The sequence below is a fragment of the Schistocerca cancellata genome, chromosome 4 (assembly GCF_023864275.1).
Source record: "Schistocerca cancellata isolate TAMUIC-IGC-003103 chromosome 4, iqSchCanc2.1, whole genome shotgun sequence".
NCBI lineage: Eukaryota > Metazoa > Arthropoda > Insecta > Orthoptera > Acrididae > Schistocerca > Schistocerca cancellata.
Genome location: NC_064629.1, coordinates 805027081 through 805047496, shown reverse-complemented (window position 1 = coordinate 805047496; position 20416 = coordinate 805027081). Strand labels below are relative to the sequence as shown.

Here is a 20416-nt window from a genome sequence, read left to right as displayed (position 1 = left end):
AATAAACCTAACAGTGCGCAGTGGCCGTGTGTTAATACAGAAACTGAGTGCTATAATGTAGAACTGCAGAAACTATGAAAAAAACTAAATCATGTGCACTTGCTTGGACATAAGTAAACTGAAACATGAAGAACATACCAGGCATGGACTTCACTTAAACAGAAATGGAAAGCTGAAGTTAGTGAACCAGATAACAAAACTTTGTAAGGAGCTGCATAAAACCACTGACCCAATCCGCTTACATTATAATCACCATGTTTTTTAGCCTCAATTTCAAGCAATACGATTTTACTGAACTAAACCCCTTGGATTGGAAAGACCCCTGTTCACATGCCAAAGAAACTGACTAGAAAGTGAGTAAATTGTCATTACAGTGCACAATGCCACGTCACAAAATGTTGTAAAATATCAGTGCCCTTTAGGATAATGCACCTAAAAATGCAGTATCTTAGGAATAAACTCAATTTGCTGCAAGTATTTGTGGATGAGAATTCGCCACACCTGTTAGTAATTACAGAACATGGACTAAAAGACAATGAAATTGAGTATTACAAATTAGATGGTTATGTGTTAGCAGATAGTTACTGCAGGCAATGACATAAAGGGGGCGGGGTGGCAATATTTGTAAATGAGCATCTTCAATTTAAGAAAATTTTATGTGTTGAACAATATTGCAAAGAAGGAACAATCGAAATGGCTGGTGTTGTGGTCCACATAAACAAACACCATACAAGCAGGTTAGCTAAACATAAAGTTATTGGTATGTACCACCCACCAAATACAGATGTGTTGTACTACCTTGATAGACTTAACAGGGCTATTAAACAAACAGGCCCTACTGACCTTAGCATAGTTGGAGACTTAAATATTGATGCAAATTCCTGTAGTATAACCTCTTTGAACATAACAGATATATTAAACTCATATAATCTCACAGATATAGTGAACTCCGACACTGGAGTAACAGAGTCAAGCTCCAGTAAGATAGACTATGTTACAGTCAACAAAAATGGAAAAGACAGTGTTAACTTTCAAAGTGTTGATTTCCATTATTCAGATCACTATTGTCAGGTGTTAGAATATTTAAGGTTTGGTGTACCAACAGCAACTAAGATAACTGAGAAGAAGCGGATCCTGAATAACACCAACATCAGCGCCTTCAAAACTAAGTTAGCAGAGGAGAAACGGGACACCATTTACCAAACTAAAGGGTCAGAAAACAAATGGGAAAAATTTTATAAGACAGTGCTGAAGTATTTCGGCAGCTGCTGCCCTCTCAAAGAAATAACCAGGGTACGAACCAACTCTCGTCTTGAAAGTAATTCTAGGCTGAAAATTACACCTAGGCTGATTAAGTTAAGGCAGAATACATACGATCCTGACTGTTTATATAAGGAAACAACGCTACATATATTTAAGGAAAAGTACAATCAAGCCAAAAAAAATTTTAAGACAGTCCTTTTACACTTGTGGAAACAGTTAAACAATGCTGCAATAGAGCGTTCAGCCAACATAGGTAAAGCATCCTGGAGACTAATCAGTAAATATCGTAAAGCCACCAGCAAGAGACACAGTGAACCAGTTAGCATTAGACACGAGGGCCATCTAGTGGTAGATCCAAATGAAGTATGTAATTTATTCAATGAGCATTTTATTTTGCCTTTTGACCAACCAGCCCCTATTATAAATCTACAGGCTGGCACACCAAATGATGTCACGGATGGTATAGAGTTCGAATTTATGGAGATGAATCAACAGGAAATGTTTAACACAATACAAATGCTAAAAAACAAGCATTCATCTGGATGGGATGGTATCTTAAGTATGTGTTAAAGAAATAGTCCAATGAAGTAACTAAACCCCTTACCTATCTTCTCAACTGTAGTATTAATGAAAACATATACCCAAATGCCTTAAAAATAAGTGTAATTCAGCTAATCCATAAGAAGGGACGTAAAGAAGAAGTTTCAAATTACAGACTGATATCACTAATCCCTACTTTCAGTAAAATATTTGAAACAGTTATCCTATCACAACTCACAACATTTCTCTCAAGAGACACAATGCTTACAGAATCGTAGCATGGGTTTAGAAAAGACCTAAGCACGACCACTGCAGTTACCAGTTCCTTCCAAGAAGTATATAGCAATATAGAATGGGATATGCACACAGCTGGAATATTCCTTGACCTGAGCAAAGCTTTTGACTCAGTGAACCATGAGCTTCTCTTAAAAAAACTGTGGGTGTACAATATCACTGATGCACCAATGAAATTTCTATCCATCTATCTGGTGAACTGGTGAACCAGAAACAGTGTACTAAACTTACACATCAAATTGACAATAAGATCTTAACTTTTAAATCCACAAGTGAAACAGTGAGACAGGGAGTCCCTCAAGGCTCAATTCTTGGACCTATATTAATGATGTTGTACACCCCATTAACTCACACACTGTAAATTATGCTGATGACACCTCAGTTTTATTTCATGGTAAAGATTGTGAGGAACTGACATTTTCAGCAAGTAATGGGATACTAGAATTAAGTTCATATTTTCATGCACAAGGATGAAAGGTCAGTGTAAATAAATCCCCAACTGGCAACTCACAGCACTCATGTGTAAATGAGGGCCGGCCGTGGTGGCCAAGCGGTTAAAGGCGCTACAGTCTGGAACCGCGCGGCCGCTACGGTCGCAGGTTCGAATCCTGCATCGGGCATGGATGTGTGTGATGTCCTTAGGTTAGTTAGGTTTAAGTAGTTCTAAGTTCTAGGGGACTGATGACCTTAGAAGTTAAGTCCCATAGTGCTCAGAGCCAATTGTAAATGAGGTATGCGGTATAGTGGCAGTGGAAGCAAACGAGTGTAAATTTCTAGGGGTCCACCTGGCTCAAACCTTCGGTGGATTAGCCACATTAACTCAGTATGTAAGAAAGTCAGTAATGGGCTGTATCTTCTTAGCCAACTGTCCAAAATGGTACCCACCCACATGCTTAAAACTGTGTATTATGGGACAATCTATCCCCATCTTAGCTGCTGTATAGAAATATGGGGTTGTGTTGCAGACATATTAACAGAGTACTATTGCTACAAAAAAAGAGGGTTAAGGATTATACATGAACTAGACTATAAAGCCTCTTGCCGTAATGTTTCCGGACATCACAAGTACTTCACCATATACTCTTTGTATAAATTAATTACTTTTTTGTCTCACAGAAAGCTGAAGTAACTAAATGTAGTGATATACATGACCACAACACCAGGTCCAAAAGATAATTACTACCGACAAAGAACAAGATTAAAAATGATATATACTAATGGACTGATATGGTATAATAAACTGCCAGAGTCCACGAAAAACAGTAATAAAAAAGCAATTCAAATCAAAACTAAAAGAATTCTTAATTGAAAAGTGTGTCTATTCACTCAACGAATTTTAAATGATTAAGTTTAAGAGCTGTAAAATAATGTATAAAAAATAGTTGGCTGTATTATTATGTGTAAGATGTAATGATTTTGACAAGCATCAATTTACTGTTTAATTACTACCTGTAAGGCTAAGATATAAATGTATTTTATGTTTGTAACTGTACTTGACATTTGCAAAAGCCATCATATTTATGACTCCATAAAAAAAATAAAATAAAATAAAAACCTAAATAAATAAATGAATATTCAGTTTCCTTGTACTATTAGCTATCAGAGCACATCTTACTTTTTATACCATTTCTTTTGGAAATGACATCAGTTAGGTCATGTATCCTTTTCCCTAGTTTCATGCCCAACACTTCCATTTCAACATATTCGGTAAATGTCAATGTCTTCCACTGAGACACAAGATCTGTGTTTTATCATTGTTCATAGTGACCCCACTGCTTCCTTGTAAAAATGTCCATCATATCCAAGATCCTTATGGTGTCTTGGGTTTCATATGTATTATGGTAACAGGTACTGATGGTGAAGTCATGTAGTCTTGGTATGTAGGAACTGACCACGTGGATTAATGGTTCTAAAGAGATTACAAACAATACCATTCCATTGATAATAGACAACCCTGTCTCACAGAATGTTAGACTGGGAAATGCTTCCATAAGATGTCAGTTTAGTAGCACTTTGGAAACCACTTGGCAGTAATAAACCCATTTTTGATTGTAGAAATCTCAAATACTGTAACACGCCCCTTAGTAGTGATGGTTGACTTTATTGAAGGCTTTCCCTAAGTTGATATTGTGTAGTCGTAACATTTGTGCCTGATGCATATGTATCCTTGTAACTAGTGGTAGGCTTGCAGCTCAAATTGCATGGAATACTCAACACTTATTTTTGAGTGCGCTTACTCTCTCAAAACCTGTTTTATAATTTGTGCAACACATCACAAATGAAAAAAAGCACTTGAAAACAGGAATCATTTTTGGAAACCTGTCACGCATGTGATAAATAATTCTTGTTTTATATTGGTCCAGATGGGTAATCTTATGTATTTTACTGTGGCTTATTGCCAATAGCATAGCATAGTGGGATAGTAATGCTACTGTTCTGTGTTTGTATAGTTAGAGCATTAAGGGCTCCAACATACGGTTGAAGTAACACTGCTAACCAGCCAACCATATAATGTAATTTTATCGGTAGTGTAAATATGTGTTCTAATTTGAGGTGCCATAACCTGAAGTAACCTCATGATCATGTGACCAACTTACAAGTATAAAGTATCCAGCATTACAACCTTACACCACTTCTCATACAAAATATAAATAGACTACTAGCTGTAGTACCATGCTACCAAAGCAGGGACTGTATTATTATTATTATTATTATTATTATTTTGACACATGAGTGTACACAATGAGTTTTAATTGTTATTTTACAGAGGGTTTGTGTGGTAGCAGAATCAGATTTTTTTTCCTCCATCCTATACATCCAACTGCAACCTTGAATCTTTACTAGGTTAGTTAAGCGTACAAGTTGCCTCTGATATGCTATGCTCTCATCACAAAACACCTGTCAATGAATGGTAGAGAAATGCATACAATATTTACATTCCAATACCATGACTGTCATTCCACAAAAGCTTGCAGACAGGTCTACATTAATTTTGCTGTGCTGGTGTAGAGATTGGACTGATACATAACTACTAATTGCTCCCAGCCACAACAGTACACACAACTGTGCTAGGCTATCAATCAGAAGGCGTTGGTTTCGATCCCGCGTCAGTCAGTCATCATATTTGTATCTGTTACTTCTCTCTATCAACATTTTCTTTGTGTGTACGGTAAAAAACTGTGGTTATAAATCAAATATTAATACTATCTTCTCTTCATCATTCATCCATACATCTTCGCATGATTGGAATGCATTTAGCATGGCAATTGATCAGAGTCCCTATCACCAGCAGATGCTTTTATTCATAATGATTATCCATACCAATAGCAAAAATCCCTGGGAAGGTGCTAGTACATCACTGCAAATAAACGTGTTACATAGTCTTGATTCAACCAGTAACTTAGCAAGGATCCAATACCATTAAGTTGGCTGCTGAATCAATTTCCACTTAGTTCGCAACTCTTCCAAAGCAATGCTCATTCAATATAATTACCGTATTTACTCGAATCTAAGCCGCACTCGAATCTAAGCCGCACCTGAAAAATGAGACTCGAAATAAAGGAAAAAAAAATTCCCAAATCTAAGCCGCACCTGAAATTTGAGACTCGAAATGCAAGGGGAGAGAAAAGTTTTAGGCCGCACCTCCAAATCGAAACAAAGTTGGTCCATTGTAATATGAGACACAATTTAGGTCGAATGAATGACGATACAGCTACAGTAGTTTGGTTCGAGTCGAAAGCTTAGCAGTTAAGCTTTACCAGGTAGCCATTGCTATGCGTCAGGCGCTCCGTCCGTATTTGTACGGATACACTTCTTTTTTCACGTGCTTCGTCAGGTTTGAATCGATTGCTTATTTTGCTTTGATCTGATAAGTGCCGTTTTCTATGTTATAGGTATTTACGTCAGTCACTCTAAGCTGAAAATGCATTACTATACTGTGTCATGCATTGTTTGACGCATTCGATAGTGCGTGTTTACGGCCTGTCGCAGCTCGCGGCATGGCTTGCTTTTGTGCGCGCTACCGCCGCCTACAATTAAAAAAAAGAGAGGAATCGTCTCATTAGCGAAACAATGGCAAGAGACTGCTATTTGTTGTTACTTACACTGCTGCTTTCTTTGATAATGATCAACAAGAACCAAATAATAGACTGCGTATAATAGAACATGTTCTGAACGAGAGTTTGGCGAAAATTTTTCTCCGTTTGAAACTCTTTGCGGCCGCTTCTTTAGTACATCAAATTCTGCACAGTAATTAGTCATCTTAGATTTAAAAATCTAGTCAGTTGCCGTACTTCATTTCTGACTGTGATCACTATTAGGCATAAGAGTAATACGAATATAAACATGACACGATACGTATATTCTTCCGCGTTTGCTGTTGTCTCACTCTAGTTTCGTAGTTTATTTGGCAGACAGGATTTAAATGAGATAGAAGCAAACACGAAAGAATACATGGCAAAATGTTTATATTCGTATTATTCTTATGGTGAAGAGAATACTGCATGTGATTCACATTTCATCAGATTACTATTAGCAACCATCTCTTCTCACAGGTAGGACAAATTCAGAACGTAGAGTTGGCCCTATTGACAAAAATCCCAGTATTACCAGTCGGATTTTCGTAGTACATTGAAATTCGGAGATGAACAATACGGAATTTGTATTTACTTCGTTGGATACTGTATGAAAAAGCAGTGGTCAAAACTCGGGCGGAGAAAAAAATCTCGTCTTCCAATCTTTTTTTTAATTTTATTTACTGACGCAGAGGTTTTGGCGCCGGTATTTATCTTTGTGCGTACAAAGGATGCCTGTGTAGCGCTACATATATTCGACGGCAGAAGTTAGTTGTGGTGGCACCTATCAACATTTTTCAGAACTTCCGCTTGCTTTGCACTCGATTCTAAGCCGCAGGCGGTTTTTTGGATTACAAAAACCGGAAAAAAAGTGCGGCTTAGATTCGAGTAAATACGGTATTCCACAGGTTTTAAAAAAACTCAGCAATAATCTTACAGAGTGACTGTTGGTAAACCTACATATTACTTCTAATTTCGCAGATTTTCACATTGTGATGTGTATGTGGGTGGAAGTAATATGCTGTAGTCGTACAGATGCTTTGCTTCTAGCTATGGTCTACACTTCGGCTGTCTAGCACAGCTAAATTAGCAACTAACAAACCCTTACCCCATGAACACCAGAATTATACATAATAACGGGAACCACTCTCTGTCTACACCCTTTACATGTATGACACTTCTACATATAAAACATCATTATGCATAGTTAGCCTCTAGCAGTTCCACTTTATAATGTGAATCAAGCTTTAGTGAATCTGATTACAGTTTACTTGCATCATCCTCATGACAAACTTTGGAGACATAAAACCTCTTAAAAAAAAAAAAGGATGGACCATAATGGAATTAGCCAAATGGGGCAGAAATGGATACATGTGTTGTACATGTACATACAAACAAATGATTTATTCAAGAAAAAGAGCTTCAAAAATTGAGCAAGTCAATACTGTGTTGGTCTGCCTCTGGCCCTTATGCAATCAGTTATTCAGCTTGGTACTGATTGATAGAGTTGTTGGATATCCTTTTGAGGGATATCGTGCCACATTCTGCCCTTCTTTGTTCAAGATATTACTCCTCTGTTCATAATGATTACAAGTATTTGATGAATACATGTAAAATGCAACTGACTTTAGAGTAATTCTGTCAGTTCAGCATTTTTATTTATTTTCTGTACAGTGTTGAAATTTAAGCTGTTGTTATTGGGTACTATGAAATTTATTTTTTTTTTTTATTCGTTAGGTCAAGTAAGGTCCACATGATTTAACTTAAGTTTTATTTCTCTTATCTTTCCAGTAGTTTTCTTTCTTTGCTCTTCTTTCTTCTGTCCCTGTTGGGCCTGTCCTTTTTTTTTTCGTTGCCCCCCCCCCCCCGCCCCCCCACACCCCGCCCCACCGGAAAGCTCTTGGAACTCTATACCTTTGCTCTGAACTATCCTTGCTTTTTCATTACTTCCTCCATTATTTCCATTTCCTCACCTTTTTGATCCTAATCATTGATGTTTCTGGTTTTCAGTAAAAAAAAGTTAAAAAATCTTTGTGTTATTCTTTTCTCATCTAGCATTTTAGTTGTCCACAGAACACAACTTTTATCTTCCTCAATGTGTCTAATAATCATTCTATTCTTTCATAAACGTCTTCAGTACTTCTTCATTTCCATGTCCCATAGTTATAATTTCATTCCAGGATTTTCCTGACTACTTACCTTTCCTTCTTTTCATTTCGCTTAATTGTTTGTCTGTATCAAATGAAAGGAATTGTGAAGCATAAAGGTATCCTGGTCTAATGGCGGTGTTGTAGTGTTGAGGTTTCGCATTTATGGATGAGAGTTCCTTATTATACAATTTTTTTTGTTAATTAAAAAGCTACTTCGATTTTCATAGCTAGGTTAACATCTTTGTCAAAAGGACTTAGTTTTATGATTTCACCTAGTTATTTAAATGATGTCTATTATTATTATTATTATTATTATTATTATTATTTCTTTCCTTTCTCAGACGTTATGCCTGGTTAAAAATGGAAAGTGACACGGACCTTGATCAAGCGTGACTTCCTTTTAACTGTACGGTATATGTTACAGTGCATTTAGGAACTTTCGGGCAATTGAACATGTATCAATAATTACAGATTTCTGTAGTTGTATATATACGTTTGGATGTAGTTGTATTGCATTGATGTACTGGTGGATATTGTGTGGTATGACTCCTGTAGTTGATAGTATAATTGGTATAATGTCAACTTTATCCTGATGCCACATGTCCTTGACTTCCTCAGCCAGTTGGATGTATTTTTCAATTTTTTCTCCTGTTTTCTTCTGTATATTTGTTGTATTGGGTATGGATATTTCAATTAGTTGTGTTAATTTCTTCTTTTTATTGGTGAGTATGATGTCAGGTTTGTTATGTGGTGTTGTTTTATCTGTTATAATGGTTCTGTTCCAGTACAATTTGTATTCATCATTCTCCAGTACATTTTGTGGTGCATACTTTTATGTGGGAGCGTGTTGATTTATTAGTTTATGTTGTATGGCAAGTTGTTGATGTATTATTTTTGCTACATTGTCATGTCTTCTGGTGTATTCTGTATTTGTTAGTATTGTTGGTTGGTTGGTTTGGGGGATGAAAGGGACCAGACTGCTACGGTCATCGGTCCCATTTTCCAAATACAAAGAACACCCACAGAGAATAAAAACGAGGAACAGAATAGATCACAGACAATACAGAACAAGAGAAACTGAGACAAAGACAAGACAAAACGAACTAAAACCACACAGAGCGTGACAGTGGTTGGCCGACCATAGAAATAAAAAAGGAAAAGCCAACCACTCAGAAACACATTAAAAGATCAGTTTAAAATCATAGGCCAAAGGCCAGAATCAACACAAAACAATAAAATAAAACAAACACTCAGATTAAAGAATAAAAACTCCCTGCCCTAATAAAACGTAAAACTAAGGCAGCCATAACAGGGTCATCAGATAAAACGGCAGGGAGCGTATCAGGCAGCGCAAATGTCTGCCTGACCACAGCTAAAAGGGGGCAGGCCAACAGAATGTGGGCCACCGTCAAAGCCGCCCCGCAGCGACAAACAGGAGGGTCCTCCCGGCGCAGTAAATAACTGTGTGTTAGCCCGGAGTGGCCAATGCGGAGCCAACAAAGGACGACTGAGTCCCTGCGGTTGGCTCGCATGGAGGACCGCCACACAGTCATCGTCTCCTTAATGGCACGGAGTTTATTGGGTGTTATCCGATCGCGCCATTCAGCGTCCCAAAGCGCAAAAACTTTTCGGCGCAGTAAATAACTGTGTGTTAGCCCGGAGTGGCCAATGCGGAGCCAACAAAGGACGACTGAGTCCCTGCGGTTGGCTCGCATGGAGGACCGCCACACAGTCATCGTCTCCTTAATGGCACGGAGTTTATTGGGTGTTATCCGATCGCGCCATTCAGCATCCCAAAGCGCAAAAACTTTTCGGCGGAGGACTGCCCGCAAATAAGCCTCTGGGAGGCCAACATCCAGAGATGGTTTACTCGAGGCCTCTTTCGCCAGGCGGTCAACATGTTCATTGCCCGGGATACCGACATGACCGGGGGTCCACACAAAGACCACAGAGCGGCCGCAACGCGCAAGAGTATGCAGGGACTCATGGATAGCCATCACCAGACGAGAACGAGGAAAACACTGGTCGAGAGCTCGTAAACCGCTCAGGGAATCGCTACAGATAACGAAGGACTCACCTGAGCAGGAGCGGATATACTCTAGGGCTCGAAAGATGGCGACTAGCTCAGCAGTGTAAACGCTGCAGCCAGCCGCCAAGGACCGTTGTTCGGAATGGTCCCCTAGAGTTAGCGCATACCCGACACGACCAGCAACCATCGAACCGTCGGTGTAAACAGTTCTAGAGCCCTGATACGTGGCCAGGATGGAATAAAAGCGGCGGCGGAAGGCCTCTGGAGGGACCGAGTCCTTCGAGCCCTGTGCCAAGTCGAGCCGAAGGCAAGGGCGAGGAACACACTACGGGGGTGTACGCAGAGGCGCCCGGAAAGGAGGTGGAACAGGGAAAAACCCAAGCCTGCAGAGAAGTTCCTTGACGCGTACGGCGATCGGACAACCCGACCGGGGCCGACGGTCTGGTAGATCGACAACTGACTGCGGGAAAAGGACACGATAATTTGGATGCCCGGGCAAGCTTAGAACATGGACAGCATAAGCGGCCAGCAAACGTCGGCGCCGGAACCGCAGTGGAGGTACACCTGCCTCCACTAGTACGCTGTCCACAGGGCTGGTGCGGAAAGCACCAGTGGCAAGGCGTATCCCGCTGTGGAGAATTGGGTCCAGCACCCGTAACGCAGATGGGGATGCTGAGCCATAAGCCAGGCTCCCATAATCCAGACGGGACTGGATTAACGCCTGGTAGAGCCGCAACAGGGTAGAGCGGTCGGCGCCCCAGCGGGTGTGGCTCAAACATCTCAGAGCGTTGAGATGCCGCCAACACGCCTGTTTAAGCTGCCGGATATGAGGCAGCCAAGTCAACCGGGCATCGAAAACCACTCCCAAAAACCTGTGGGTCTCCACCACAGCAAGGAGTTCGTCGGCAAGATAAAGCCGCGGCTCAGGATGGACTGTTCGGCGCCGGCAGAAATGCATAACGCGGGTCTTGGCTGCCGAAAACTGAAACCCATGCGCTACAGCCCAAGACTGCGCCTTACGGATAGCGCCCTGTAGCTGACGTTCAACAGCTGTAATGCCAGTAGAGCTGTAATAAAGGCAGAAGTCGTCAGCATACAGGGAAGCAGAGACAGAAGTTCCCACGGCCGCAGCAAGCCCGTTAATGGCTATTAAAAACAGGCAGACACTTAAAACAGAACCCTGTGGCACACCGTTCTCCTGGACGTGGGTGGAACTATAGGAGGCTGCGACTTGCACGCGGAAGGTACGATACGACAGGAAATTGCGGATAAAGAGCGGCAGAGGGCCCCGAAGACCCCATCCATGAAGCGTAGAAAGGATGTGATGACGCCATGTCGTATCGTACGCCTTCCGCATGTCGAAAAAGACAGCGACCAGGTGCTGACGGCGGGCAAAGGCAGTACGGATGGCCGACTCCAGGCTCACCAGATTGTCGGCGGCAGAGCGGCCTTTCCGGAACCCACCCTGAGATGGAGCCAGAAGGCCCCGAGACTCCAGTACCCAATTCAAGCGCCGGCTCACCAGCCGTTCGAGAAGCTTACAAAGAACGTTGGTGAGGGTAATGGGGCGGTAGCTGTCCACCTCCAGAGGGGTCTTTCCAGGTTTCAAAACGGGGATGACAAGGCCTTCCCGCCATTGCGACAGAAACACCCCCTCGACCCAAAGACGGTTGTAAAGATCGAGAAGGCGCTGCTGGCAGTCCACTGAAAGGTGTTTCAGCATCTGACAGTGGATGCCATCTGGCCCAGGAGCGGTATCAGGGCAAGCAGCTAGGGCACTGCGAAATTCCCACTCACTGAATGGAGCATTGTAAGATTCTGGGTGGTTGGTGCGAAACGAAAGGCTCCGACGTTCCATCCGCTCTTTAATGGAGCGGAAGGCCTGGGGGTAATTCGCAGAAGCGGAACTCATAGCAAAATGCTCTGCTAAGCGATTGGCAATGACGTCGGAGTCAGTACAAACTGCTCCATTCAGTGAGAGCGCAGGGACGCTGGCAGGGGTCCGATAGCCGTAGACGTGTCGAATCTTGGCCCAGACCTGCGAAGGAGTGACATGGAGGCCAATGGTGGACACATACCGCTCCCAGCACTCCTTCTTGCCTTGGCGGATAAGGAGGCGGGCCCGCGCACGCAGCCGTTTGAAGGCGATAAGGTGGTCTAAGGAGGGATGTCGCTTGTGACGCTGGAGCGCCCGCCGGCGATCTTTAATCGCTTCAGCGATCTCAGGCGACCACCAAGGCACAGCCTTCCACCGAGGGGACCCAGAAGATCGGGGAATGGCAGATTCGGCGGCAGTAACGATGCCGGTGGTGACCGATTCAACCACCGCATCAATGTCGTCATTAGAGAGAGACTCAAGAGCGGCAGTGGAGGAGAACAAGTCCCAGTCAGCCTTATTCATAGCCCATCTGCTAGGGCGCCCAGAAGAGTGACGCTGTGGTAGTGACAGAAATATCGGAAAGTGGTCACTACCACACAGGTCGTCATGCACACTCCATTGGACCGAAGGTAAGAGGCTAGGGCTACAGATTGAAAGGTCAATGGCGGAGTATGTGCCATGCGCCACACTGAAGTGTGTGAAGGCACCATCATTTAAAATCGAGAGATCGAGCTGCGACAATAAATGCTCAACGATGGCGCCTCGACCAGTTGCCACTGACCCACCCCACAGAGGGTTATGGGCGTTGAAGTCGCCCAATAGCAAGAAAGGTGGCGGCAATTGGGCTATCAGCGCAGCCAGGACATGCTGCGAGACATCACCATCCGGTGGAAGGTAAAGACTGCAGACGGTAACAGCCTGTGGCGTCCACACCCGAACAGCGACAGCCTCTAAAGGTGTTTGGAGAGGGACAGACTCGCTGTGCAGAGTGTGAAGGACATAGAGGCAGACGCCACCCGACACCCTTTCATATGCTGCCCGGTTCTTATAATAACCCAGATAGCCACGGAGGGCGGGGGTTCACATTGCTGGAAACCAAGTTTCCTGAAGAGCAATGCAGAAGAAAGGGTGAAGGCTGATAAGTTGTTGGAGCTCAGCTAGATGGTGGAAAAAACCGCCGCAGTTCCACTGGAGGATGATATTGTCCATGGCTGAGAAAGGCGTGAAAGGACTGGGAAGGCAATTTACGCCGCTTGTTCAATCACTGCCACCGATTCAGTACCCGTACGAGAGGCATCCGTGGCGTCTGAGGGACCAGCGAGATCAAGGTCCTCAGCGGACGCTAGAATCTCGACTTCAGCCTCAGACGCAGAGCGCGAAAGGTGCGGTGGGGTTGGTGCCACCGCAAGTTCTTTGGCCTTAGAGGTCTTTCTCTTGGACTTCTCTCGCTGAACCTTGGGTTGCACCAGCTGGGAAGGCTTCACCGATTCAGTCTCCGGGACAGAGGAGGATCGTGAAGCCCTACGCCCGGCCGCTAGTGAGGACTTATGCCACTGGCGGCCATCATCCTTCCCGCTGGTGGAACCCTGGGAAGGGAGGGTCCCAAGGGAACTCTTACGGGCGAGAGTAGCCGAAGAAGTTAGACGCTTCTCCGGCTGAGAAGCGGGGACGGACGTCCCCGACGGGTGGGAGGAGGTTGCTCCTGAGGTAGGTGGTGCAGGAGCAACCGGTTGGGTAGAGCCCCCCACGGGCAAGGGGGCAGGAGGAGTCTTACTGCTTATCGAGCTGGCTGGAAGTCTCAAAACTGATGGGGCTAGCACAGTTGTCGTAGCAGCTGCATAAGAAGATGTCATTCTCACAGGATGGAGTCTGTCATATTTCCTTTTGGCCTCAGTATAGGTCAGCCGGTCCAGGGTCTTATATTCCATGATTTTGCGCTCTTTCTGAAAGACATTGCAGTCAGGCGAGCAAGGTGAATGGTGCTCCCCGCAGTTGACACAGATGGGAGGCGGGGCACATGGAGTATCGGGATGAGACGGGCGTCCGCAATCTCGACATGTGAGGCTGGAAGTGCAGCGGGAAGACATATGGCCGAACTTCCAGCACTTGAAGCACCGCATCGGGGGAGGGATATAGGGCCTGACGTCACATCGGTAGACCATCACCTTGACCTTTTCTGGTAACGTATCACCCTCGAAGGCCAAGATGACGGCACCGGTAGCTATCTGATTTTCCTTCGGACCCCGATGAACGCGCCGGACGAAATGTACACCCCTGTGCTCTAAGTTGGCGCGCAGCTCGTCATCAGACTGCAAAAGAAGGTCCTTATGGTAAATAACTCCCTGAACCATATTTAAACTCTTATGCGGCGTGATCGTAACAGCAACATCCCCCAACTTGTCACAAGCAAGCAACCGTCGTTACTGGGCAGAGGATGCCGTTTGGATCAGGACCGATCCAGAGCGCATTTTTGACAAGCCCTCCACCTCCCCAAACTTGTCCTCTAAATGCTCGACGAAGAACTGAGGCTTTGTGGAGAGAAAAGACTCCCCATCAGCTCTCGTACAAACTAAGAATCGGGGCGAATAACTATTACCTCCATCCTGAGACTTACGCTCCTCCCACGGCGTGGCCAGAGAGGGGAACGTTTTCGGATTGTACTTTTCAGCATTAAATTGAGCCCGAGAACGCTTAGAGACTGCTGGCGGCTGGCCGCCAGCGAGAGATGATGTACCACGCTTCATTGCGGGTCATCTGCCCTGATGCCACCTACTCCGACCAAGGGCCCTCCCCACGGGCGCCACCCAGCCGCAGCAATAGCCACCTGGCAGGATGTCCATTGCCGGGAGTCCTGATGCCCCAGGGAGACGGGCATCTACTCCTTGGCATACGTGGGGAGTTAACGGCACAGGCATCAGTAGAGCGATCCCTGTGTTGTCACGGGGCTACAACCAAGAGGGTACATGGCGGCCCCACCACAACGGACTGGCTACCGTGCTGGATCTTAGGTGCAAAACTGTCCAAGGTCGTCGTCGCAGTTAAAAGAAACACTACAGAGTGCAGCGTGGGAATCGCACCCAGGGATGTATCCTCGCCCAAGAGATGGAAAACGAGCGGGACACCATTGCAACGACGAAAAAGCCGGCTAAAGGTCACAATGCACGACGGATACAGTGCACCACGTAAGGCGCCCTTCCCCAATTGGCTCGCTCTTCGGAATAATTTAGAAAGATGGAGGTCAAACCCGAGAGGGGACCATCACATAAGGCCGAAACATTTGACACTCCTTTTAGTCGCCTCTTACGACAGGCAGGAATACCGCGGGCCTATTCTAACCCCCGAACCCGCAGGGGGGTGTTAGTATTGTACATCCACTTGTGATGTGACCTACTGTTTCTATTTGTTGTTTGCAAAGTCTGCATTTATCTGTTGTGGTATTGGGATCTTTAATAATATGCTTGCTGTAATATATGGTGTTTATTGTTTGATCCTGTATTGCAATCATGAATCCTTCCGTCTCACTGTATATGTTGCCTTTTCTTGGCCATTTGTTGGATGCGTCTTGATCGATGTGTGGCTGTGTTAGATGATACGGATGCTTGGCATGTAGCGTTTTCTTTTTCCAATTTACTTTCTTTGTATCTGTTGATGTTATGTGATCTTAAGGGTTGTAGAAGTGGTTATGAAATTGCATTGGTGTAGCCGATGTATTTATATGAGTGATTACTTTGTGTATTTTGCTAGTTTCTGCTCGTTCTATAAAGAATTTTCTTAAATTGTCTACCTGTCCATAATGTAGGTTTTTTATGTCGATAAATCCCCTTCCTCCTTCCTTTCTGCTTAATGTGAATCTTTCTGTTGCTGAATGTATGTGATGTATTCTATATTTGTGGCATTGTGATCGTGTAAGTGTATTGAGTGCTTCTAGTTCTGTGTTATTCCATTTCACTACTCCAAATTAATAGGTCTATATTGGTATATCATAAGTATTTATAGCTTTTGTCTTACTGTCAATTCTGCTTTCAGTATGTTTGTTAGTTTTTGTCTATATTTTTCTTTTAGTTCTTCTTTAATATTTGTATTATCTATTCCTATTTTTTGTCTGTATCCTAGATATTTTTAAGCATTTGTTTTTTCCATTGCTTCTATGCAGTCGCTGTGGTTATCCAATATGTAATCTTCTTGTTTAGTAAGTTTTCCCTTGACTATGCTATTTTTCTTACATTTGTCTGTTCCAAAAGCCATGTTTATATCATTGCTGAATACTTCTGTTATCTTTAGTAATTGGTTGAGTTGTTGATATGTTGCTGCCAGTAATTTTAGATCGTCCATGTATAGCAAATGTGTGATTTTGTGTTGGTATGTTCCAGTAATATTATATCCATAATTTGTATTATTTAGCATGTTGGATAGTGGGTTCAGAGCAAGGAAGAGCCAGAAAGGACTTTATGAGTCTCCTTGGTATATTCCACACTTAATCTGTATTGGCTGTGATGTGATATTATTTGAATTTGTTTGGATATTAAGCATGGTTTTCCAATTTTGCATTACTATGTTTAGGAACTGTATCAATTTAGGATCTACTTTGTATATTTCCAATATCTGTAGTAACCATGAGTGGGGTACACTATCAAATGCTTTCTGGTAATCAATGTATGCGTAGTGTAGCGACCTTTGTTTAGTTTTAGCTTGATATGTCACCTCTGCATCTATTATCAGTTACTCTTTACATCCTCGTGCTCCTTTGCAGCAGCCTTTTTGTTCTTCATATATAATTTTGTTCTGTGTTGTATGTGTCATTAATTTCTGTGTAATGACTGAAGTCAATATTTTGTATATTGTTGGTAGGCATGTTATGGGGCGAAATTTTGCTGGGTTTGCTGTGTCTGCTTGATCTTCAGGTTTCAGATAAGTTATTCCTTGTGTAAGTGTATCAGGGACTGTGTGTGGGTCTGCAATGTAACTGTTAAATAATTTAGTTAGATGTGACTGTGTTGGAGTGAACTTCTTTAGCCAGAAAATTGCTATTTTATCTTTTCCAGGAAAAACTGCCTACAGGAAAATTAAAGAGACCTTTGGAGAGAAGAGAACCACTTGTATGAATATCAAGAGCTCAGATGGCAACCCAGTTCTAAGCAAAGAAGGGAAGGCAGAAAGGTGGAAGGAGTATATAGAGGGTTTATACAAGGGCGATGTACTTGAGGACAATATTATGGAAATGGAAGAGAATGTAGATGAAGACGAAATCGGAGATAAGATACTGCGTGAAGAGTTTGACAGAGCACTGAAAGACCTGAGTCGAAACAAGGCCCCGGGAGTAGACAACATTCCATTTGAACTACTGATGGCTTCGGGAGAGCCAGTCATGACAAAACTCTACCATCTGGTGAGCACGATGTATGAGACAGGAGAAATACCCTCAGACTTCAAGAAGAATATAATAATTCCAATCCCAAAGAAAGCAGGTGTTGACAGATGTGAAAATTACCGAACTATCAGTTTAATAAGTCACAGCTGCAAAATACTAACGCGAATTCTTTACAGACGAATGGAAAAACTGGTAGAAGCCGACCTCGGGGAAGATCAGTTTGGATTCCGTAGAAATGTTGGAACACGTGAGGCAATACTGACCTTACGACTTATCTTAGAAGAAAGATTAAGAAAAGGCAAACCTACGTTTCTAGCATTTGTAGACTTAGAGAAAGCTTTTGACAATGTTAACTGGAATACTCTCTTTCAAATTCTGAAGGCGGCAGGGGTAAAATACAGGGAGCGAAAGGCTATTTACAGTTTGTACAGAAACCAGATGGCAGTTATAAGAGTCGAGGGGCATGAAAGGGAAGCAGTGGTTGGGAAAGGAGTAAGACAGGGTTGTAGCCTCTCCCCGATGTTATTCAATCTGTATATTGAGCAAGCAGTAAAGGAAACAAAAGAAAAATTCGGAGTAGGTATTAAAATTCATGGAGAAGAAGTAAAAACTTTGAGGTTCGCCGATGACATTGTAATTCTGTCAGAGACAGCAAAGAACTTGGAAGAGCAGTTGAACGGAATGGACAGTGTCTTGAAAGGAGGATATAAGATGAACATCAACAAAAGCAAAACGAGGATAATGGAATGTAGTCAAATTAAGTCAGGTGATGCTGAGGGAATTAGATTAGGAAATGAGACACTTAAAGTAGTAAAGGAGTTTTGCTATTTAGGGAGTAAAATAACCGATGATGGTCGAAGTAGAAAGGATATAAAATGTAGACTGGCAATGGCAAGGAAAGCGTTTCTCAAGAAGAGGAATTTGTTAACATCGAGTATAGATTTAAGTGTCAGGAAGTCATTTCTGAAAGTATTTGTATGGAGTGTAGCCATGTATGGAAGTGAAACATGGACGCTAACTAGTTTGGACAAGAAGAGAATAGAAGCTTTCGAAATGTGGTGCTACAGAAGAATGCTGAAGATAAGGTGGGTAGATCACGTAACTAATGAGGAGGTATTGAATAGGATTGGGGAGAAGAGAAGTTTGTGGCACAACTTGACTAGAAGAAGGGATCGGTTGGTAGGACATGTTTTGAGGCATCAAGGGATCACAAATTTAGCATTGGAGGGCAGTGTGGAGGGTAAAAATCGTAGAGGGAGATCAAGAGATGAATACACTAAGCAGATTCAGAAGGATGTAGGTTGCAGTAGATACTGGGAGATGAAGGAGCTTGCACAGGATAGAGTAGCATGGAGAGCTGCATCAAACCAGTCTCAGGACTGAAGACCACAACAACAACATCTTTTCCAGGGGCTTTTCAATTGTGCGTAGAATTAATTGCTTGCGTGACTTCATGTTGCAAAATTATCACTTCAGGTATTTGTGGTATCATCTTGTATGTGTCTGTTTCTGCTTGTATCCACCATGCATGTCTGTTATGTTGTACCGTGTTTGACCATATGTTGCTCCGGAAGTGTTCCATGTCTGTTATGTTTGGTGGATTGTTCATTTTAATGTTTGTGTTATCTATTGTCTGGTAAAATTTCTTTTGGTTTGTGTTGAATGTTTGGTTTTGTTTCCTTCTCTTTTCCCTTTTCTTGTATCTTCTAAGTCGTTTGGCCAATGCTTTTAATTTCTGCTTCTTTTCATCTAATTGCTCTATCGCTTCTAGTTGTGAGATTTTACCTAACCTTATTTGTTTTTTTGTCTGATACTTCATTTCTTATAAATTGTGTTAGCTGTCCGATGTCTTTTCACAGTTTTTCTATTCTGATCTGTAGCCTGTGTTGCCATGCTGGTCTTGTGGGTTTCTTCTGTGTGTTGGTTGGTTCTGATCTCTGCTTAGTGTGTATATTTAGTGTAGTGAGTGCTCCTATATAAACCAGTAGTTGTAACTCTTCCATAGTCGTATTTTCATTTATTTTGTTGTGTATGATTGTGTTGATAGTTGTTATTGTTGTTTCGACTTGTGGGTTATTTGGTGGTCTATGCAAGAATGGTCTAATGTCTGTATTTGTGTCTTTGTATTCTATATATGTCAGATGAAATTTTTCTTCTATATCTATCATGTGTGTCACTTCATGTTCTATTTGTGCTTGTTCTGGTGGCTGTCTTAAGATTTTGTTTTCCTCTGATTGTTTAATTGATGCGTGTTGTTCTTTGTTTGTTTGCTCTGGGATGTTTGAGTCCATTACTGTATTTTTTTCTTCTTCTGATTACACATTATTTTGTCCCAGTATTTGTTGTACTTTTTGTTTGATGTTTTCTAATTCTGACTGGGGTATCCTGTTATTTTTTATTATTACACAGATCTGATCAGCTAGTCGTTGTTGTGTTAAAAATTTTAATTCTGGGTATCTGGTAATAAATGTTGTGTATACTTGTGATCTGTATCCAGTTGTGTTGGTTCCTAAGTTTGTTGCTTCGTAACAACAGAACATGAGGTGTCGGTTAACTTCATCTGACCATCTCATCCTCTGTCTTTGTTTTCCTTCTAGGGTGGTTGCAGGAAGCATATCCTGCAAAACACCTCTATTTGGATTTAAATCATTTTCCGTGTGGCTAGCAGTGTCGTTATTATTATTATTATTATTATGGGAATAATGGAGTAGATTCTAAGTCCTTTAGAACCTCCTGAGAAGCACTAGGGTCATGCTCAATAAAAACGCAAAATTTTGCAGTCCAATCCACCATAGCAAATAGATGCTTTGGTATAATTAA

The 20416-nt window shown here is 42.4% G+C and overlaps 1 protein-coding gene across 3 annotated transcripts in view; it reads right to left on the bottom strand.

The window, feature by feature from the left end:
- Positions 1-20416, bottom strand: part of LOC126184737 (filaggrin) — a 351145-nt gene that overhangs the window by 170621 nt on the left and 160108 nt on the right. The window lies entirely within an intron of this gene.